The sequence below is a fragment of the Cupressus sempervirens genome, chromosome 5 (assembly GCF_028749045.1).
Source record: "Cupressus sempervirens isolate cs-2001-9-10 chromosome 5, ASM2874904v1, whole genome shotgun sequence".
NCBI lineage: Eukaryota > Viridiplantae > Streptophyta > Pinopsida > Cupressales > Cupressaceae > Cupressus > Cupressus sempervirens.
Window position 1 is genome coordinate 588,056,356 of NC_143122.1, and position 21,525 is coordinate 588,077,880.

Sequence of the window (21,525 nt, forward strand, 5' to 3'; positions counted from 1 at the left end):
GATGTCGATGTTCTTCTCAGGTAGCTCCTCATTAGCCCTAGAAGTATGGATAGCTATCCATGGCAGTAATTTCACCCTTACACACAATGGCTATAATTCCTGAAGCGGTAGTGATGTCTATTCGTCTACTCCGCTGGCTCAGTGATAGAGGCCAGTTTGCACAGAAGTAAGAGTGCTCACCACAAAGAACCTCCGTGTCTCAGGTAGGGTTTCTACCAAGCTGCTCTGTGACCAATAACTCAAACCCGGCCAGCAGCTCAGTGTCAAGTCTCTGCAACAATAGCCTACTTCATCTGCGATCAGGTGCCCACTGCCTACATTCCAAGACAGACCACTTTGTGCCGTCAATATGATTTTTTCCAGGCAGCATTTGGGGCAAGCAGCACCCACTTATCACCATCTGAAGCATGATGGATGTCCAGCAAGCTGCTCTGTGGCATCCGCATTACTGTCAGCAAAATTAGAAATTCAATTCAATCCAATCTCTTTCCAACCGAGACATCAAACAAAAAAATTGGAAATGCATAGGACAGACCCTTTGCCAGTGACAACATGAGACCTGGCCAGGATCCTTCTAGGAAATAGCCTTATGAGCTAAATGAGTAATTATATTTTGAAAGGCTGTGATCAGTTCTGAAGGTGACCCAGAAGATAATTATCAGCAAATGATTGAGCAAAGGTAGGGATAAACTTTGGAAAGTCTCTGCAACAACAGCATACTCCATCTGCAATCAGATGCCCGCTGCCTACATTCTGAGACAGGCCACTTTCTGGCGTCAACATGATTTTTTCCCAGGCAGCATTTGGGGCAAGCAGCACCCACTTATCGCCATCTGAAGCATGATGGATGTCCAGCAAACTTCTCTGTGGCATCCATATTACTGTCGGCTAAATAAGAAATTCAATTCAATTCAATCCAATCTCTTTCCAACTGAGACATCAAATGAAAAAATTGGTGACAACATGAAACCTGGCCAGGATCCTTCTAGGAAATGGCCTTATCAGCTAAATGAGTAATACATTTTGAAAGGCTGTGCTCAGTTCTGAAGGTGACCCAGACGATTATTATCAGCAAATGATCAAGCAAAGGTAGGAATTAACTTTGAAAAGAAGCGTCTCTTGACAAGTGAAGGGGTATGTCTCCTTCCCGTTAAGAAATATAAGTAGGAGAAGAAAGGTGTTGGAGAGAGCATGAAGCAAAATTAGAAAACAAAGATTCTAAATTCTGAGGCGAACAGCAGAAAAGACATACACAGCAACAGCGAAAAGCATAAAGCAGAAGACAGCAATAATGGAACATAAGAAAGAGAGAAGATATACAAATCAGTATTGCATCCACAGTGAACCAGAATTATATAGTGGTATCAGGAGGATCAGAATCATCAGACTATCAGTACTCTAAAAGACAATCAATAAAAGAACATCTGCAGAAAACCGTCAGCAAGAGACTATATTACAGAACTTAAAAAATCATTGGTATATTTGCTTTGTCATACATTATGATTATTATATGCTATTTATATAATATCATATAAAATGATTAATGCTACAACTATGTGATAATTAGTATAATGGATAACTGAACTGCTTATAACAGTGATCATGTGAATGTGCACAACTGTTTGAATCCCATCTTGAAAGGAAGGGCCCAACGTGCAAGCAAAAGGGGTTGCCAAAGCTGTGTAATAGATAGGCCTAGAATGGGCCAGAGAGTCTTTATGCCAGAGAGCCGAGGAATCCACTTAAAACCTCCTCCCAACTCCACAAGATGGTGTGTATTTTCCAAATGATGAAGCGGGATGGGGAAATCAGGTACAAACCAACAAGTGAGAGGGCTGTGGTAGACATCCCTCTTAGACTTGGTGTAGCAATAGCTTTGGGAAGACCCATCATGTCTCTCCTTCCAAAATCTAATATATTTGTGGAATATTATTGATAATCACAATATGATGCCTAACCCTTATTGTATGCATATGCGTATGTGAATATTTGTATATGTTGTCTTTCATTGCAGGATTCAAGTCTCATGGTGCATTATCACGGAGATATTTAATTGGTGAGATGTATCCGTGACCCTAATTTTATAATTGAATTTTCAGGGAAAATTCTAGGGCAAACTGAGAAGTGGACATCACATTCATCTATTTGTTAAAGTTTATTATCCTTCTCTACAAAAAGGTTTTGATTCATATACGACAATATCATTCCAACTTCAAAATCCTTCTCTTCGTGTACTGGCTTTGTTACATTTAACATGATTCAACATGAATCATGGTGCTCTAACAAAATTTCTTGCTCTTGTTTTTTAAGATATGTGGTCATTGTAATCACCTAGCCAACTTCATTTGCTTCTATGAATAATAAGCCCTTTCTTAAAAATTAAATTAGACAGATTGCACTTGAATCGGTCAAGAGCTTTTCAAACTTCTGGACACATAATTTTCTCTGGCCACGTTCAGTAAATGTTTTTATTTAAGTAATTTTAGCCTCTTAAAAAGAATATTAACCAAATAGCAATTGGAAAGGTCCAGAGCTTTAAAGTAAAGAATGAGACTTTGAAAACATCTCTTGATGTTGATTTTTCAGACTCCTTAATCTAGAACCTACAATAACTATTATGTTACTCTTTTCACTATTTATCTTCACTAATTTGCTGTGTTGTTTCACTTCTGAACTATTTATCTTCCATGCATTACATTATTCTGTTATTTAGCATTACATATTCCATTGAGGCTCATTAACACTCTTTTTTCTATCTCGTTGATTAACACTTGTTCTTCAAGTATTTTAGACCTGTCTATCAATCAATAGTCATTTGGAAATGTTTTTTTTATGCAGTAACATCAATTGAACGTTGTTCCCATAGCTCAGGTGACAGTAGGGCTCATGCACTCTTAACTATGAAAAATGGCACTTTGGTCTCAGCATCTTAAGACTTATACTGATATCACCCTTAATGCCATTTTTTTGCAAATCTCCTCTTTTTATCACTTATCACTATGTTGGTAAACAGATTTGTCACAGAAGAATTTGCCCAATGGAGTGTATGTGGCAAATCGTTCACAACAGTTGGATAGGCCCTTGATATCCGGCCTTCCTCTGCGTTTGGAGGGGCTTGTTGACCTTTTCCCTTTCGTAGATCACGACTCCATTTTCCTGAACTAAGCAAGTCATCTTCCACCTCGATAGCCAAGGCTTCGTATTTGAAAACTTACATCAGAAGGTTGAGCACTGATGAAGAAAGTCATTTGATTTTCTTCAGTGGGTCTTTTGTTAACAGGAATTCGATTCACCGTCTGATTAAAACGAGCAATGAATTCTCGCATGGGTTCATGAATTTCCTTCTTCATTGAAGTCAACTGGGAAAGGAGCAAATGTTCATCTTCAGCAGTCTTAAATCTCCTCTCAAAAGCCTGAATCAAAGTTACCCAAGAGGTAATTGATCCAGCTGGTAGCTGTCCAAACCATTCAGCTGCAGCTTCGGTAAGTGTTTCAACAAAAAGACGGACAGAAACATCTTCATATTGGATTGCAAGAACACCGCTTGCTGTAAAGAATGCACTTATATGCTGATCAGTAGTGACTTTTCCGTCACCAGAAAACTTGGGAAGAATTTTTCGAGAACCAACGGGCATGTCATGTAGTTGGTTTCCTAAATTTAGAGGGCCAATAGCAGCTCCCCATGGGACTGGTGGCTGCGGTGCTTGATGTGCCATGGTCGGAAGAATGATATTCAAGGGCTGTAAATTTATAGCTGAAGGTACAATAGTACCTGGCAAAAGCAAAGCTTGAAAGGCCGTAGGGGAAACAGTAGCCTTAGTTGGAGAAGAAGACCTACTAACAGACTTGACCTTTTTCTTCTTCTTAGGAGTAATTGGCTTAAAATCTAACTTTTGAAGGGCTTCAAAATCTTTGTCTACCAAACCCTTTTGTCTATCAACCCGAGTGTATGGTTTATCAACCAGCTTAGTTGTTATTATTTATTTGCCCTTGAATATGACCAAGATTCTGTCTGTTTCTTCTTGGAATGACCACTATTCTTTCAATAACTACAACGTCCTGACCAATAGGGGCTCTTCGCAAGATTTCTCCGAACTCTTCTTCTTCTTCAAGAACTCGATTAACTTGATGATATTCTTGTACACTTCGTCTACACCTCCAGGCAAGAGTGTTCAAGTCTGAGATGATATCTTCCTGGGTGTCTTGAAAGCCAAGGTTCGGTTGGAGAACAGGAAAAATGTTCTCATGTGGAAGCACCATTGTACTTCATCATAGGCGACTGTCAATCTTTCTGTTCAGTCTCCCCAGTAGAGTCGCCAAAAAATCTGTTGGTAAACAGATTTGTCACAGAAGAATTTGCCCAATGGAGTGTATGTGGCAAATCGTTCACAACAGTTGGATAGGCCCTTGATATCTGGCCTTCCTCTGCGTTTGGAGGGGCAGCTCCCTCGTAAGATATAATTTTTAAAAGGTTTTTCAATTAAAGAATCTAAAACTTCAAAATTTAAGAGAAAGTTGTGGAAGGTGAATGCACCACACGCCCTCACAGCCTTCGGAGATTAACAAGATCGATAACAGAGATACCCAAGAACTACGCTTGAAAGCAACCTGTATTATTAAGCACATTCATTATCATCTGTAAACATTCGCATAGCACCATGAGAATGTCCACTACAACGTATAACAATTTGGATTTTAAAATAAGAAACCCAAAGTAGATCTCATTTCATTTCCTCGCACCAAGAAAAACAATAGAGATTTTTCAATTCAGAGATAAAAAGTGTACATACTTTCCAAAATTTATCCCTAGATCAAAATTTCAGCATAGTGTTCCCTTATTTTTCCAACCCAAAAAGTCCCTTTACAAAGCCAAAAGGTGTCCTTATATAGACATAGAGGTTAATAACTACCTCTCTGAGGTTAATAACCACCTCCGAAATACGAAATTTTGGAAGGTTAATTAACCTTAAGAAAATTAACCTATGCAAGGAAACTTGCAAAAACAAAACTTTAGCTAGAATTCCTAAAAACGTTTGCATATACAATCACTAATTCTTCTAGCTATTAGCCCTATCTATCAGGACACAATCAATCTGTCTCAGAAAGCCCTGTAAGCATCTCGGATGAGTATCATTGATTCATAGTTCGGTATGAACACGTTTTGCATCTTGAGTTTGGCTGTGAGGTATCTATCTTGGATTTCTTCTGACTCCTGCCGATAGGCTGAAATGTTACAATCTCCCAGCGTGACTGCAACCAGGCTAAGCTTCATCATAGTTTCAGCATCTGACACACGGTTCTCTATTTCTGAATGAATCTGAATGCTGAAGGAATCAAGGAGAAACTGACAATCAACATGCTGAAGATCACTTACTGGCACCCCACCTGTGATAGTAGAGATTAATTCATCTGTACTTTTTGCTTTCAGTTGCTCCAAAGAAGTTATTAACTTCTCGAACTCAGTGATCCCTTTGTTGATGTTTATCATCTTTCAACCAACACTTTTACTCCAGATACGTATTTGGTTGTCACTTGGATCAGCAATAATTTTCTCAAGGAGTAGGGTGCTCGTATCCAACTTGGCCATTTCCTTTAATTCATCAGCTACTTTTTGCCAGTTGGATTTATGTTCTTTGCTGTTTTCCAGCTCTTTAGAAATTTCCTGTATCTGCGTGATGGCTTTCCCACATATCTCTTTTACTCCAGTTATAAGTTTTGAAGCATCTTCTATCATCCTGTTTATCCAAGCTTCGATCATCATACTATATGACTTTTGTTGGTCGATTCTTTGAACAACAGTATGATCTAAAATACCATCAAGACCTGTTAGAACCGGCGGGGTGGCCACGACTTGGGTATTAGAAGGATTGCTGATTGAATTAACATAAGCTACCATCATCTGAAGTTGATCTTTGAGTTGCTCTTTGGCTCTTCTCTCTTTCTTCGCTCTTTGCAACATCTGAGCAGCAATCAATTCAAAATTTTGAAACTCTCTTTCCGCATTAGAAGGACCAAGGTCAACGTTTTCTAGAATGAAATCTGATTCAGATGCTTCATCAACATTCTTTTCAACTATAGGCTTGGCTAATTCCACACACAAATTGCCTTAAGTTTTATCAATAGCTAACCTGGACATCACTTTGGTCTTTTTCGCCTTAGGAGGCTTCTAAAGAATGCTAGAGACCATATCAAATGGAGGTGGAACCATTTGAACAACTTTCTTCCTCTTCTGAAGACTATCTTGGAACCATGAATGTGTAACCTTTGAAACTTGTTCGGCACCTGTTACATTTTCGGCAACCATCATTAAGTCTTCCGAATTAGATAATGGGTCATCTAACTGTGTAATGTCTATTATGGGCATATCAGGAGGATGAAGGCTCAAACGAGGAATTGCTACATCACGAGGGGATGTAACTGGAACATGTGATTCAGCAATTTGAGGGCTTTTTTGGTCTTTTTCATTCCTTCTATCTTTCATTTTTGTCCTTTTCCTTTGGACTGTAAACTTATCTGGCTGATTCAAACCTTCATCTTGATCTTGAGCATCTATATCCAGTTGTTGTATCTGCTCACTAGAAGTGGCCTCTATCGCCATTTGAGACGATTCCCCTGTATTATTGCTCCCCTCTTTATTTTGAGATTCACCAGTTGCTTTTTCGATTCTGACTTTACTGATCCAGTCTCTTGTTCTTTTAAGAACATAGGAAGACCTCTCTTTCAAGCTTTTCAATTCGGGAATTGACCAATCAATAGGAGGGAGCTCTAGTAATTCAATTTTCTCGTAATAATAAGGATCAACCAAAGAAACCTCATCATCATCTATGCCTGTTACATCAATGTCTAACTTGAAGTCTATTACTTGTCGTACTGTAAGTCGCATCCAATCCCTCTTCCTGACTTCGAAGTCATTTTCACAATCCTCCCAAAAGTCTTCTAGAGCCGGGAAGTGACCGAGACTGGGATTTAACTTCAATTCATTCACAGCATAGCCCTTACTATCATAAGGGAAACGCATCGTGTAAGGATGCAAATTTATCGTGGCAATAGACCTTTCGATGTTCCTGGCATCTGATGCAGTGTCACAACTATAATATCCGATGCCGATAGGGAAAGTTATTTCATCTGTCCTCCTGTTCCTGCAAAGTTTGTTGATTTGATTAATTTGCCTGCACATTTCAATTAAGACTAGTTTATCATCAACAAATCTAGGTAACATCAACGGACATCCATCATTGGCAGCCAGCCGAATATAAGTAAACTTCGGAAATTGTATAAAAACACTTCCATATTTTTGCACTTTCATCGCTGCTTCTGGTGAAATCCTGAGCCCAATGTTCCCCTGAATTTCCCTTACAGTTAGCATGGTGAATGCGTCATTCACTCTTCTGAAATGGTGTAGGCTATTATCATACTAAATTTGAGGAAGATAATTATAAATGATGGTTGTGTCATCATAAATGCCCTGCCGGTTAAGTCCTGGCCAACTTTTGGTACTTGCAATGGCATAGAAAAGGTATGAAGTCATATAAAAGTAGTCATTTTCCCGAAGTCCCATGAGCTGTCTGTGCAGTGAGTCACTGATAATTTCAGCCCAATCAATGTATTGTTTTCCTTCACAGACCATATTAATGAATAGAAACATCCAACCTTCAAACTCGTGTGAATCCCGAAGACCAACGATCCTGCTCAACAAAGTTACCATGTTCGCCACATCTTCTTTCAGTGATGATCTGTGAATGGATTTGCCTAATTGAGATTTGCCTCTTCTCGGTTGGAAGAACCACGATCTTGCCACAGTATTTAAACATTGAGTTTGATTGGCAGTAAAATATTCCTTGGCAGTTCTTAGATTAATGCTGGCATATTGCATCCTAGCGGGCAATCGAAAAATGATAGCAATAGATGCAGGGTCCAGGCGGGCAATTGTTTCATCGTTCGGCGAAAGAACTTCTCTAGTGCTGGGATGATAAGCCTTCATGCATTCCAACACTAACTCTGGGCATTGTACGGAAATGGGATGCCCGCCTGCTTGGGCCAAGCCACTGTCCAATATTTTTCTAGCTAATGGAGTCTTTTCTTCATTCGTAAGAGATGACCAGAAGTCTTGAAGACAAACATTTCCTAAAATAGTATCACCAATATCTGGAAGCGTACTTCTTAAAACAGGAGCATAATCTGGCCTCTGATACTTGTACCTCATGGCTTGACTTCCAATCCTTTTCTCAAATATGCCGAGTTACAAAGAAAATAAGAATGCTGATTCGAACCCAGGTGACTTAATGAGTGGAAGTTCCAAAGCTGCAGGTCAGGAAAGGGTATTTTGTCAAACATTTCGCGTGCTTCCCTAGCACTCTACATGTCATGTTTGTGTCCACCACCCCCCTTTTTATCTAGGCATTACGTCAAACAAATCAGGGGCGATCTCAGGAGCTGCTTGTATCCCTTTGCAACTTGTTCATGGATCTTTTATCTATAGTGAGATTGTGTCAACGGAGGACGCAGACATCTTCCATCTCTCATGTATGCAGATAATAGGAAAACTTTGATAAGGAATGGTTAAATATCATATTGATCAAAGGCATCATTTAAAGCTAAAACCTGTCAAACCGGACAATCTTCTTCCAATTCACAATCCGGAATGCGGGAACAAAACTGCGGATTTCAAAATGGAACGTTTGTGGTGACGCCTTTTATAAGGTTGACGGGCAGTATTAAGAGTTCGTATCAATGGAGTGAGAAGGAAGAGCGACTTTGGGGAACCGCTCATTGGTCTGGAACCCACCCTACTTGATGTATACCATCAGTGTAGCCGGCCATAAAATTTTAGGGCGTCCCTCTATCCAATTAGCCAGTGCGTCTACCTGTGCCTAGGTCCCCTATATAGTAAAGGGCCTCTATATTATACAGGGTCGGGCCCCTATAAATTATATGGCGGGGTCAACCTTTTCGGTGAACTTGTTAGGAACGGAACTAGTAGGAAACAAACTCGCTGCCGCTGCTTCATTCCGCTCTCATATTGATCCGAAGTCTTTGATTACATTTGAAATCTGAGGTTACATTCGTCCTTGCTCACGTTGCTCCATCTCATCTCTAGGACTCCGGTTACTATACTCAGCATAAATAGCGCCCCAAACTACTATCCGCGCGTTCTCTTTAATATTCTCTCACGGCTCCTTCATTTCGCGTTTCTTTGACTCCGAGCATGGCTTCCACTGCATACGGCTTTAGATGTATTCAGTTAACTCCAAGGTACTAGAAATACCAATTTTGCAAACTTATAAAACCTTTGACTACGGACTCATAACTGAATTATCAGGCTCGGAGGTAAGGGAATGCTGAATGAACTCCTTTTTTTGTTTTGATTATCTCTTGACAAGATGTCACTAAGCTTGCCGATTGATTCTCTCAAACAAACTCTATGCTTGGCAATGGTATGAGAATTGATCTGAATGAACATGGGACTCGTGTTCCTCATACTTTATCATTTTGCGCTTAATTTGCTTCAGAACATAGACCATCATGCATGTTTGCATATGCACTATGCCAAATGATTTATATACAATTCAACGAATACTTTGATTCACATCCATATTTACATATGGTTTATATAATTGGAAATTTTCAAGCAGGTTAATAACTGTCTCATGGAGGTTAAGAATTACGTGTTTTTAATCGCTATCATTAACCTATTGGAGAGGTTAGGAAAAACGTATTTTTAGTGGTTAATATTAACCTTTTACTTGGAGGTTAAGAAAAACACGTTTTTGGTGGTTAACATCAACCTTTTAAGAAGTTAAAGGTTAATAAATACGTGTTTTTGGCGGCAATCATTAACCTTTTATAACTTGAGGCTCAGAAGCTGGATTTCAATGATCTCAAGCACTGTACGGAGCTGGGAACAAGCCGGGGACATGGAAGTTTGGAGACTCACAAAAATTCAGCGATAAAATGGCCAATTAAAAGCTTAAAATTGGACAATTTAATAAAAATTAACCAAGGCTTATAAAATTGAAAGAATTTTATAGCCGGGCAACACACTATAAAAAGTGGACCAGTGTAATATTGAATTTGTAGGGAGGTAAAAATTAATTAAATGTGAGCAGTGACTAATTCCTCCATAATTTCACAGGACTTCTGTTGTTATAACTTCAACCTATATCTGCCATTTCAACTACTTCAATGTCTTCAATTACTCCTGTTATTAGTTGCTGCGGGCTTTCAAAAACTGTTTCATGAATTTCAACTTTACACTTAACAGAGATTAAATTAACATTTGGTTTGATGCTAATCATACATTATATAAGTGTCCCTTTCCCTTACAAAATGTCAAGTTCATTCTCAACATCTTAAGACTTAATCTGATATCACCCTTAATGCCATCTTTTTAGCAATTCTCATCTTGTTATCACTGTAAAAAGTGCATTAGAATCATATTGAATAACTATGGAGGTAAAGATTAATTAAATGTGCAGTGAGTAATTCCTCCACATTTTTGCTGGATTTCTATTGTGATAACTTCAACCTATATCTGCCATTTGAACTATTTCAATGCTTCAATTACTCCTGTTATTGGTTGCTGCAGACTTGCAAACACTGTTTTCATGAATTTTAACTTTACACTTAGCAGAGATTAAATTAACATTTGACTTGGTGCTAATCACACATTATATAAGTGCCCCTTTCCCTTACAAATGTCAAGTTCATTCTCATAGCTCTTAACAAATGTTACAAGACTCAAATTTATCAGAGATAGGAGACTTTTTTTGACTCGTGTTGGTTAACAGTTTGTCTTCCTTAATTCTTTGGTTTATACCTTGACTCTCAGAGAGCCCAATGGCTAATGGAAAACAAAGAAGCTAACAACAGAATGGGTCAGTGTAGTAATCTATCAAAGACCCCTGAATTGAAAGGTACAGCTCCCTTTAAAATGCAAGATTTGCAATCAATTTTGTTTTTAAGTTTTGGGGGTATGCTCTTAACCTGAGAGCAGAAGAGGTGAGCAACTAGATTGTTCAACACTTCAAACAACCTAGGCAATTTTCAAAAATGAGCCTAACATCTATTATACAACTTATTCTAATATAAATGCAAGATTGAAATGCATGCAAGGCTACCTACAACGGAAAAGAGAGGAAAGGATGACTGATTGGGCAATTGCTGGATTGCTGAAATAGCTGAGTTTTGACAATACCCGGATTGTCCCCTTTTTGGCTACTTCATTAATCATTTTCCGAACTCCTCAAACAATTAACTGAAACACACACGAACTACAGTGCACAGCACAAGGAAAAGAATAATGCTTATGTTGAGGAAAGTAAAGCTTACAATCCACTAAGATGAAAGAAATAAAACCAAGTTTACTTGCGATCATTCAATTTCAGTTACAGCACATTCATTCCAAACATCATACAGTAACTAAATGAACAGCAAAATTAACATGTAGACTCAGACTCGCACACAGTAGTCCCAACTACGAGGTTTCGTCCACAAATAACTTTGTTGATCCTATTAACTTCTCAAAAAGTTACATATATAGGCCCTTTCAAAATGGCCAGTTACATTTGATGATTGCAATGCAGAGCATCTCTAAACGAAGGAAGCTAGAAAATAGGACTTGACTGAGTCATTGTCCGTTACAGAGTCTACGCATACTGAAAAAATGCCAAAAGTGGCTACATCAGAGAAATGAGATAGAAGAGAGAGAGAATGACAGATGTCTAAGAGAATATCAGAGCATCATGCTTTCTTCAGAGTCACTGCCTTAGCTCTATAAGCCTTCATTGCATCTGTTACTTTATCTAGCTCGTCGACACTTGGGATTATGATATTATCAGCTCGAATCATCCAGTAGTCGTGCATCTCTATCAATTGATCCACTCTGGCGACTTTTGATTAGAACTTCTTCGATGTCCGCCTTAAGATGGAGTTTGCTGATGAAAGCTCCTTGATCTTTGTCATCTGGAAGTTGAGTGGATTAGTGGCTTCATCGACAAATGCTAGGAACTTGGTCTTCATCCGCTCAATATCTACCACTAGATACATATTACTCTATCTGCAGCACTTTCAAGTGTTCAAAGAGCTTCTCTATAACCTTCTGCACTAGGTCATGTACATCCTTAAGCTCATTTGCAGATCTTGCAGAGCTTTTCACTATAAACTCCAAAGATTGTTTCCAATGAAACAATGGCTCTTTACCTATTTTAAGGATCCCATGGGAGATGGCAATGTTGGTCTTCATATCAATCACTTCTTGCAATAGTGTCAATTGCTCTGTCAGTCTATCTGTTGTGTTTTGCATGGTAATTTGATGACTAGAAGCTGCCTCCCTTAACTTGTGAGCATCTAATAGCAAGTTTCCCAAATTTTCAATAAGTGGGGGACCTTGTGTCTTCATCTGATCAATCCATGATCTACCAATTTGTCCAAATTGTATTTCCTGTTGCAACTTTAAAAGCAAGTTCTTATTCTCCTCTATGTTTGGGTCAAATGTGCTAGTCGAAGTGCTTCCAAGTGCAGACCTGATGTAATCCATTAGTTCTTTGTTTGAGGCCTTGAGTACCTCTTTCTCCGCCCTCAACTCCTTCAATCTGTCTTCTATCTTTTCATTAGCAGATTTCCATATATTTACCATGGAATCATGAACAAGAATACCAATGTCCACAGTTCTGATTTGAAAGTCATCAACAGAGAGCTCATGGAACTTGCCCTTCTTCTGAGGCTTTGCTATCTCCATCAACATGTGGCCAATAGAGGGATCGGTGGCCAATGTTGCTATGGACTTTTGCGTCTTTGTCTTCTTCGATTGTGGTTGAGAAGAAGTTGCCTGTGTGATAAGGTCCTTGGATGGAGCATCTTCTTCATATCTCTACTTCTTCCGATCGATGGTCTCCTCCAACCATGACTCGATTGAGAGGACAATGATCGCTGATTGCAAAGCAGTGGGATCAAAGAGTTTTCTTGCCACTGGGGGAGTCTGCTTCTTCTGAGTAACAGTGGGGAAAGCAGAGCCTTTGGTTACTGAGAGGGCCAAAGTATCCCCTTGCTGGCATGCATCATGTTCTTGTCCATCCATGGGATTGGTGTCACCATCAAGATTGATGACCCGAACAAAGGGAGGCAGGCTTAGCTACTAACTTCTCTTGCTCAGGCTCTTTTTCCTTTTCTTTGACCTTCTCCTTCTCCCCGACTTTTCCTGTGTCTAGAAGAGATCCTCCTCCACAAGTAGGGGTAATCGGAACATTCTTCTCCAGGGGTTGGTCTCCTCCTTGGTCGATAGACTGAGCTAGGCCTACAAATGTTAAACTGGCAGCAATGGTGGAGGTCGCTGCAGCTGATTGAGCAGCTCCGGAAGTCACTCCAACAGTGGATCCTATGCTTCCCGTTCTCTTCTTTCTCGCATGGGTCCACTCTACCCATTTGTCTATCCTCTTAATGATCATGTGCATTAGGACATCCATTATAACGATGACAGGACCAGCAGGTGAGGTAGACATAATGGGAGTTCCTTTAATCTGCTCATAAGACGAGGGATACATATAGAGGTCGTCATCTACAAGATCAGAAACATCAACAGAGTCATTATATAATTTAATTTCATCAATTGTCAGTCGAGACCAATACTTCTCCCGGGTTTGATATTTTTGAGACATCCAGCCCAAAAATCTTCAATAATCTAGAACGTGTCTATGGGCATATCCCAACTTCAATTGATCCTTCACAAAGTTGACAGGGTCATAATGAGGCCTAAGTACCTCATAATCAATCAACTTGATTTTACTTTCGAAACTCTTAACTAGATTCCAAGCATCAAATCTAGAGGCACAGGAATAGAGTCTAACCACTATGGGGAAGGAAATCTTGGCTATCTTCTTTACATTTGAACACAAGGTGTTCACTTCAAGTATTTGTTGACATAATTCGACAAGACAACCTTGTCCTCCAGGTACCTAGGAAGTCTTTTGGGAAAACCATCAAAAGCACCGATCCGTATGTAGGAGAAGCTCGAAAATTGGATGCAAGAGCATCCGAACTGGCTAATAGCCAAAATTGCATTTGGTGAAAATCTTCGCTCCGAGCAGCCTTGCAATACCCGGCATAATCTCATAGTGAAGGCATCATTCACTTTCACATACTCCTCAAAGTTCCTCTGCAACTGAAGGTGTAGGTAGAATTCATACATCGTAGTATTCAATCCTGGGAAGACCCGGCTATAGATGATGTGTAGCCAAGAAGTAGATTAAATATGAAGACATGTAAAACTTCTTGAATCCCCTAGCTGAATTCAAACATGAGGCAAGCTCATCACATATGATCTCTGCCCAGTCGGTCTACAGTCCTTCGGCACATATGGCTTGTACGAGGAAGAAGTAATGCTCAATGAATTCCAAAATTTCTTCTTTTCCCTTCAATCTCAGCAGTAAGGCCAGGATATCAACGATTTCTTTCTTCAAATTGGTCCCAAAGAGTGTTTTTGGCATCTTGCTCTTCTTTGAGCGAGGTATTTGGAACCACATCCTCTGCATATCCTCTCTTCTCAAAGTTTTCTTTTCATTGAACATGGATGCAGAGGATCCGAAATCAATATCACAATATTCCTCATTCACAGGCACGCCAAATGCAGGCTACATCAAGGCCTTGTTTATTGAAAGAAGGATAGTCTGATCAGGAAGCAAGATTTGCTTCATCTTCGGATCATATCTTTCGATGCATTCTCTAACCAGCTCTGGAGCTTGCACAGCCATGGGAAATCTAACAGCTTCCACCAATCCACTCTCTTTTCAATTTCTGGGTAATTGAGTGAATGGGCTGAGAATTAAGCCTTCTATGAAGATCGCCTAAGTCATAGAACCTAAATGAAGTATCGGTAAGATCTTTTAATTCACTTTCCAAGCCTTTAAGCTTATCATAACCTGCTACTCTGATTGCCATTTACTATGATTTCACAGAGGATGCAATTCTCAATAAAAAGTCGTTAAAACAATGAGAACAATTTTGAGGCAATTCCGATGAAATAGATGCAAAAATCCGAATGTTGGCACCACACGAATGAAATTAAGCACAACCAACAATCATAACAGTAGGATTTGTAATAAATTCAATAATCAACGGCTATTTAAAACTTTTTGTTTCTATGCACATAAAGATTCATAAATCCGAAAGCCATATTACCTTACTTAAAGTGAAATCGTATCACTAAAAGCCACTTACCAAAACAAGGATTTTTATTTTAACGGAAAGTGCCTTGTTTACCTGAGGATCCGGAGTGAGGATTTATATGACAACTAAATATGTGCGTAGGGGAGAGCGCAGATTCATCTTTCTGTATGCATATCTTTCCTTTGATTCGAAATCGTAATGAGGGGAATAACCTTCGATACCTTGGGCACTTCATTTTCTTATTCTCTGCATTGGGCATCCAACACTTGATTATCTATATACCGGAAATGCACCTTTACGACTGACTTTACCGGAAGCATCTTTTGGGTATCTCCATAGAATATTCTCATATTGCATTCACATAGCTCTTTATTTTCAAAGTCTTTGAAGAAGTAGCCTTTTATATTTCCTTTCGACGAAAAACCCTTCTAAAAGCAGCATTTTCCAAAGGAAGAAACACTCTACTCCATTTTACCCTTTGTTTCGATCAGATACCTTGTGATGAGATCTCGAACATGGATTAACCATTACGGGCTTCTTAGAATAACTCCATTTAGTGTCATACCTAGGTCCCATTTATGCATAAAAACCTTTTGAATCGAGTATAAGTCATGTTATTTTCAGAAGCAAAACAGGATGCTTTCTCTTCCATCTATAAGCAGCTAAAAAATCGCAAACCCGTTTCTATTTGCAAAAATGGATTTTACCTCTGAACTTTGACTCAAAACCTTTGTAGCTCTAATTTGCAATTCTCTGGATCCTCTTCATCATTAGTCAAGCAAGTGTACATTTGTGAATACTGTGGTGACATTGTCCTTCGGCTACATGCTTGATGAACTTCACCAAGTCGGATAACTAATCAAGTTACTTGAAATCTGAAGGAGATGAGAATGTTGGTGTAAGATAGGAGTTACGGAAATAAGGAGAACTCACCTCTCATCGGGAAGACGCGGATAACATATCCCAACCAGACCTAAATCGCCTAAATCATGAATGCCCTAGTATGGCAAGAAACCTGCATAGAGAGATAGGGAATGGTAAAGCAAAGGATACACAGAAAAGATGCAAGGTGGGAGCCTTAGGGATTGATGAGAAGTGAGTTACCAAATGACCAACATGACAAGCAACCTTGAACAAAATCCTAAAGAATATTAACAACTATAGATCTAAAGGGGTAAAACTGAAAGTTGACAATAACTCAGTAAGAAGAGACTTAATACTAAATACATCATTGATCCCCAAAATGGCATCTGAAGAGGACCTGTGTTACCAGAGTCACAAGAATAGACAGGCCTAACATGGACTTGCTTGGACTAGAACTATTAGGCATAGTTACACCGCCCTGGGGGATGGGGGAACGTCGGAACAGGGGGGACAAGTTTCCAGGACGAGGGGATAAAGGGGCCTTAATTTGGGGCCAACAACGGGGGACAATATATATATATATGGTACTTAAAATGTTATTTATGAAAATATGTATTGCAATATAAGATATAAAGATGTAAAAGAGTAAATACTTGAACATTGCATTGAATTGGAACATCGAACATTAAACATAAATAGTCGAATCTGCAAATAGTCAACATCAGGATGTCCCCCATTCTCAATGGAGGTGGCAGAATCTGGTGGTGCCGCTAAGGAAGGGGGATGGAGTCCCCAAGTCCCTGGTACATTGAAGTCTCCAGGACGTGGGGCAAAAGGGGGGAGACACGTCCCCGTGTTACTATGCTATTAGGTCATGAAAGGTATTGTAATATTTCTCTTAGCATCTATCTCCTTGATTGTTTGCTTATTTGTTTTCTTCCTTTGAAGAAATATTGTTATTTTCAATTGATGATTTGCTCTTATAGAATCTGTTCTTATCTCTTACTATGTTAATATTCTGAATATTGATAGGGCTTCTACCAAACATGTGAGCTTGAAGTAAGTTTTCTCTGATTTGTATAGTAATAGGAATGAGTTATTAGCATTATGAATTTCAAGTTTGAATGGTTGCATATAAAATTATCAATCAGGAATTATCATTCCATAATAAGATCAAATTAGCAAAGACGCTTCTACAAAATGTTTTGGACAAAGGGATTCCTCCATTGACTATGAGAATCAAACCTACTTTTAAGAGTTTCAAATCTCTTAGCTTATTTGATCTTCTCAAATGGGGTTTTCATGTTGTTCTAAAAAGAACAGGTATGACTCGAGTTCTCTTTCTTGGGGCCTTTTTTTCAACACTAAACAGCTCTTGATTCCATGGGCATATAACCCTCGCTATTCAACACCAGTAAATAAATCTTCATTGTGGCTTCCATGTCATAAACATGGAAGAAATATTCTGCAACAAGAACATTGCAGCCCCAAACGCAATTTCCAATTAGCTAGCGGATAAAGGCCGGTTGTTGCCTGAGCGGCAAACCACGTCCCTCAATGTTTCATTCAACGCGTTAATCTCCCACCTATAAATTTCCATTTCCCTATTCTCCCTGATTCATCAAAAACCTACAATTCCCATCCCTTCCTTCGGCACCGGATCTTTTTCGCACTATATGATGTGATTTTCAAGTGTTTTCAGCGACTTTTTTTTCAAATTTCCTAGCTCCTACAGAATTCTGCCAACAGTAACCAAGAAAGCGTTTTAGGATGTTGAGAGGTACATTTTCAACAGTACGATGTCGAAATAAATTTACTTTTTGACTCAAGTTATACAAGATTCGACAGGGAAAAAAAATGTAAGTTTATGCGTAGACAGTAATGAAAGACTACAGCATTTAGGTTTCCTCGCACATTTGCACGGGATAAAACTCCTCTCCGAACAAATAAGTTAAAAATGACGAATAGCAAATATGAACAAAGATGCAGTAGGGTTTCTAGACCCGGCCAAATAACGCAACAATCAAAACTCCAACACGCAGAAAATTGCAAAATATTAGGTCATACAAGGTTGGCTACATGAAAAAATATAGGGAAGTAAGAAACTACCAGTTGATAAATTGTTAAATCGATGCTTGTATACAATTTGATGCTCTGAGTTCCTCAGATGTTTATCCACCTGCTCGGGAAGAGTATTTCGTCCAGATATTCAATGTTATTTGTAACATTGCCCAATGAAAATGAAAATGAAAAAAATGCATCCTTCCCATATAGTGTAAAACTAGCAATTGTGCCTTTATGTAGGTGCATAGTGATGGGAGTTGTTTGTCGAATTTGGTGAAATATGTTAGTAAATGTGTTTTGATTGTGTTGGTTTGATCACTTAGTTGTTAAATAAATCTTGTTGAGTTTGGATGTTGAGATATAGTATATAAAATGTTGGTCAACCTCAGAGGAAATGCTTTATTGGTGAGCATACTACTTTTAGGAACATTGTCTATGATTTTCTAGTCTGAAACCTTGTTCAACTTATAGGTGTACAATTTTATCTTTTTATATTTTTCTATTGATAATAGGGAGGTTTTTTCTCGATGTAACACATTTTTTGGTCATCTAAAGTATAAAAATGAAAAATATAATGTATTTTGGAGAGAATATCATAATGCATAATGCAATAAAGTCAGCATTAGTACAATTATAGAATAATATAGACATGATACTGAGTATTGATAGGAATTTTAATTATGTGTTTTAACTTAGGAGCAATTAATATGCTATTATAGATATGGATACACATGAGAAGTTGGGAATTTTCTTTGAGAAGCTAAAAGAAGAACTTATTACCTACCACAATGTTTGCTTAAAATAAAGAATCAAAGCCAACATAAGATAAACTTTGAAATTGCACTTTTATAATAATATACACTTAATTTGAAGTAGGCTTTAATGAAAAAGAGGTATGTAATTAGTAAGATGCATATATGTATAATTATTCTTTATTGAGGGCGTATATGGATGCGAACGTTGTTTGAGATAATTCAATATCATGTTGTGACCAAGAGATTGTTAGAGGGGCTAATTTCGAACTCTAAATTCATGGATAAAAGAATTAAGAAACTAAAAAATAATTATGGTCAAATGTATGTAGTACTGATAATGTCAACAATACTCATAGTATTTTATTGGAGAAGAAGAATTACAAATCATCTTGGTATGAGGCTATGCAAAAGTTAACAAAAAAGTGTGTCGGTAGTGTTGAAGACTGTGATGTTGGAGCACATGCGATCCTTTTAGAAAGCCCATGGTAGATAGTTGAAGTAGTATACTTTGATCTACAAACAAACATTAGAATCGTATTATGTCAATTGAATTTGTTTCCAATGCAATGTGGCATGGATTTTTTGTTGTTGAAAAGTACACTTGGACAATGGAAACAAGAATTGTGTATAAAAAAAGTTTGATTTCAAAATATTTTAGTAAAGGAAGAAAATTAGTAGTGGATATACTTACTTTTGCAATTGGTAGATTTTGTAGAATGACAGTTGTAATCCGAATATGTTATGTTTGAATCGTGATTTGTTGTGTGCCTGCATGGTAAAGTGAGCTTTTGTTAGAAAGTAATGGGAATCAAATGTGTTTAGATTTTATTTTTTAATTCTTTTCTTGAGAATTATTTTAAATGATGGATATAAGATTATGTTGTTACCTTTGTCGATTAATGTTTCCATGTTGTAGGCAGTGTTGTTTGTTGAAGTGGTGACAGTAGTTGTAGATGTGCTTCTTCCTTCCTCCTGGCAGCTATGTAAAAATTATTTTGCATTTTATAGTATCTTTCAAAAGAAAATGGTGGTTGAATTCGAAGGTTGTTAATAGATTTCACTCTCGGTATTGATGTAAATGTCAATCCATGTTGTTCTCTTTTTCTAGTGTCTATTGTAGCCTTTTCTAGTGCAAGTCCTTGGGATTTGTATATTGTAATCACCCAAGCCATAGCCAGTGGTAGTTGTGTACAGTTTCCTCCAGTAATTGGTACACTATTTGGGTTATGTGTATCCCAGGCTAGCCCAATGTAATTTTTCAAATTAACAACAACATATTTTGGTAGATATGGTGGGTTTGAACTTGTATCATAGATGATTGATGTTATTTTTCCAAGTGATCCATTTACAAGTCCAGTTTGTATCCATATGTTTGTTGTTAACGTGATTTGTTGGATGATGCATACTAGAACCTCTTGTTGTCTTCATTGTGTTCATTTGATCTTTGTGTAGCAACTCTAGCAAAATTAAGTGTTATTGGGAGATTCAACTATTTTAGCATTTTTTTATTATGTAGTTTCACGAATTTATTAGTTGCAAATAGATGTGTAGCTTTATCAAAATCTTCTCTTTGTTTGGAACTTAAGGAGTTGTTTGTTCAAGTCATGAGTGTGTCCCAATTATCATGTAGTGGTTCTGCATTTTGAATATTTTGTAGGATTTTTTGAAATTGTTGTTGGGATTGGCTTTGTCCTTGTTGTTGAAAGATTGTGTCCAATGTAATTGTAATAGTGAATGTTTGTCATAACATGATTGTTGTAGAATTTGAGGCATATATTGGCTTATCTAGAACTAGTGGTAGCTGGCCTAAGTCACCAATGAGGATGATAGAAAGCCCACCAAAAGGTTCTTGTTTTTTATGTGGAAATGCCTCACGCAAGTTGTTATCAAGTTTGATAAGAAGTTTTGGTCCTAAGAAGCTCATTCATCTATAAGATTGTATTTAATATGTTTGAAGTCTTCTTGAAGGTTTGTTAATGATTGGCCTTGTGAGGGGTCTATTTCTTTAATTGGAATTCAAAGGCATGTGTGGATTGTTGATGCTTGAATGTTATAACCAGCAACTCCTATAGGTGCTAGAGCAAGCAATGGTTTCTTGTCATTATTTTCTGTGATGTTTATGGTTTTTCTAATGCAATCAATAAGGTATGATTTGCCAGTTCTTGTTGTTCCCTGGATAATCATGTGTAGTGGCTTATTGGGGAATAAAATTGTATGATGTTTGGTGATGATGTCTAAAGCTAATTGTTATTTGGGGGCTAGTTGGTAATTTGGTTGCATATTTGTTGAATGGAAAAAGTTTCCATTTGTTTGGAATTTGCTTGTAAGAATGAATTTTGTTGTTGATTCATTTGGTTCGTGTGAAATGTTGTTTATATTCCATTGGTGATTAATATCAATGTCTCATTTTCCTAGGAGATCGAGCTTGTTGATTTTAAAGTTTTTGGAGGCACCCATTTGGGATAGTAACTCCCATTTGTATAGGTTTGCAATGATTCCCATCATGAACTTTTGATATGTTAGATGCATCATCGTTTGTTTGGCTAGTATTTGCTATGTTTTGTAATATTGTATTGTAGTTGTCTAATTTTTTTCTACTTTGGAAGCATATTTTGAAATGTAGTTGAGACTACTTTTTCTAGATGTGATTAGTTGGTAGTCAACATTAGCTCACCAAATTGCA

At 38.0% G+C, this 21,525-nt stretch overlaps 1 protein-coding gene across 1 annotated transcript in view; it reads right to left on the reverse strand.

The window, feature by feature from the left end:
* The window catches only part of LOC149557296 (uncharacterized), a 135,886-nt gene extending 117,540 nt beyond the window's left edge, over positions 1-18,346 (reverse strand). Inside the window, exon 1 of the mRNA XM_089831984.1 lies at positions 18,133-18,346. The gene's annotated coding sequence lies outside the window, so the exon portion shown is untranslated. The remainder of the gene's footprint in view (positions 1-18,132) is intronic.
* Between the last annotated feature and the right edge of the window lie 3,179 nt (positions 18,347-21,525).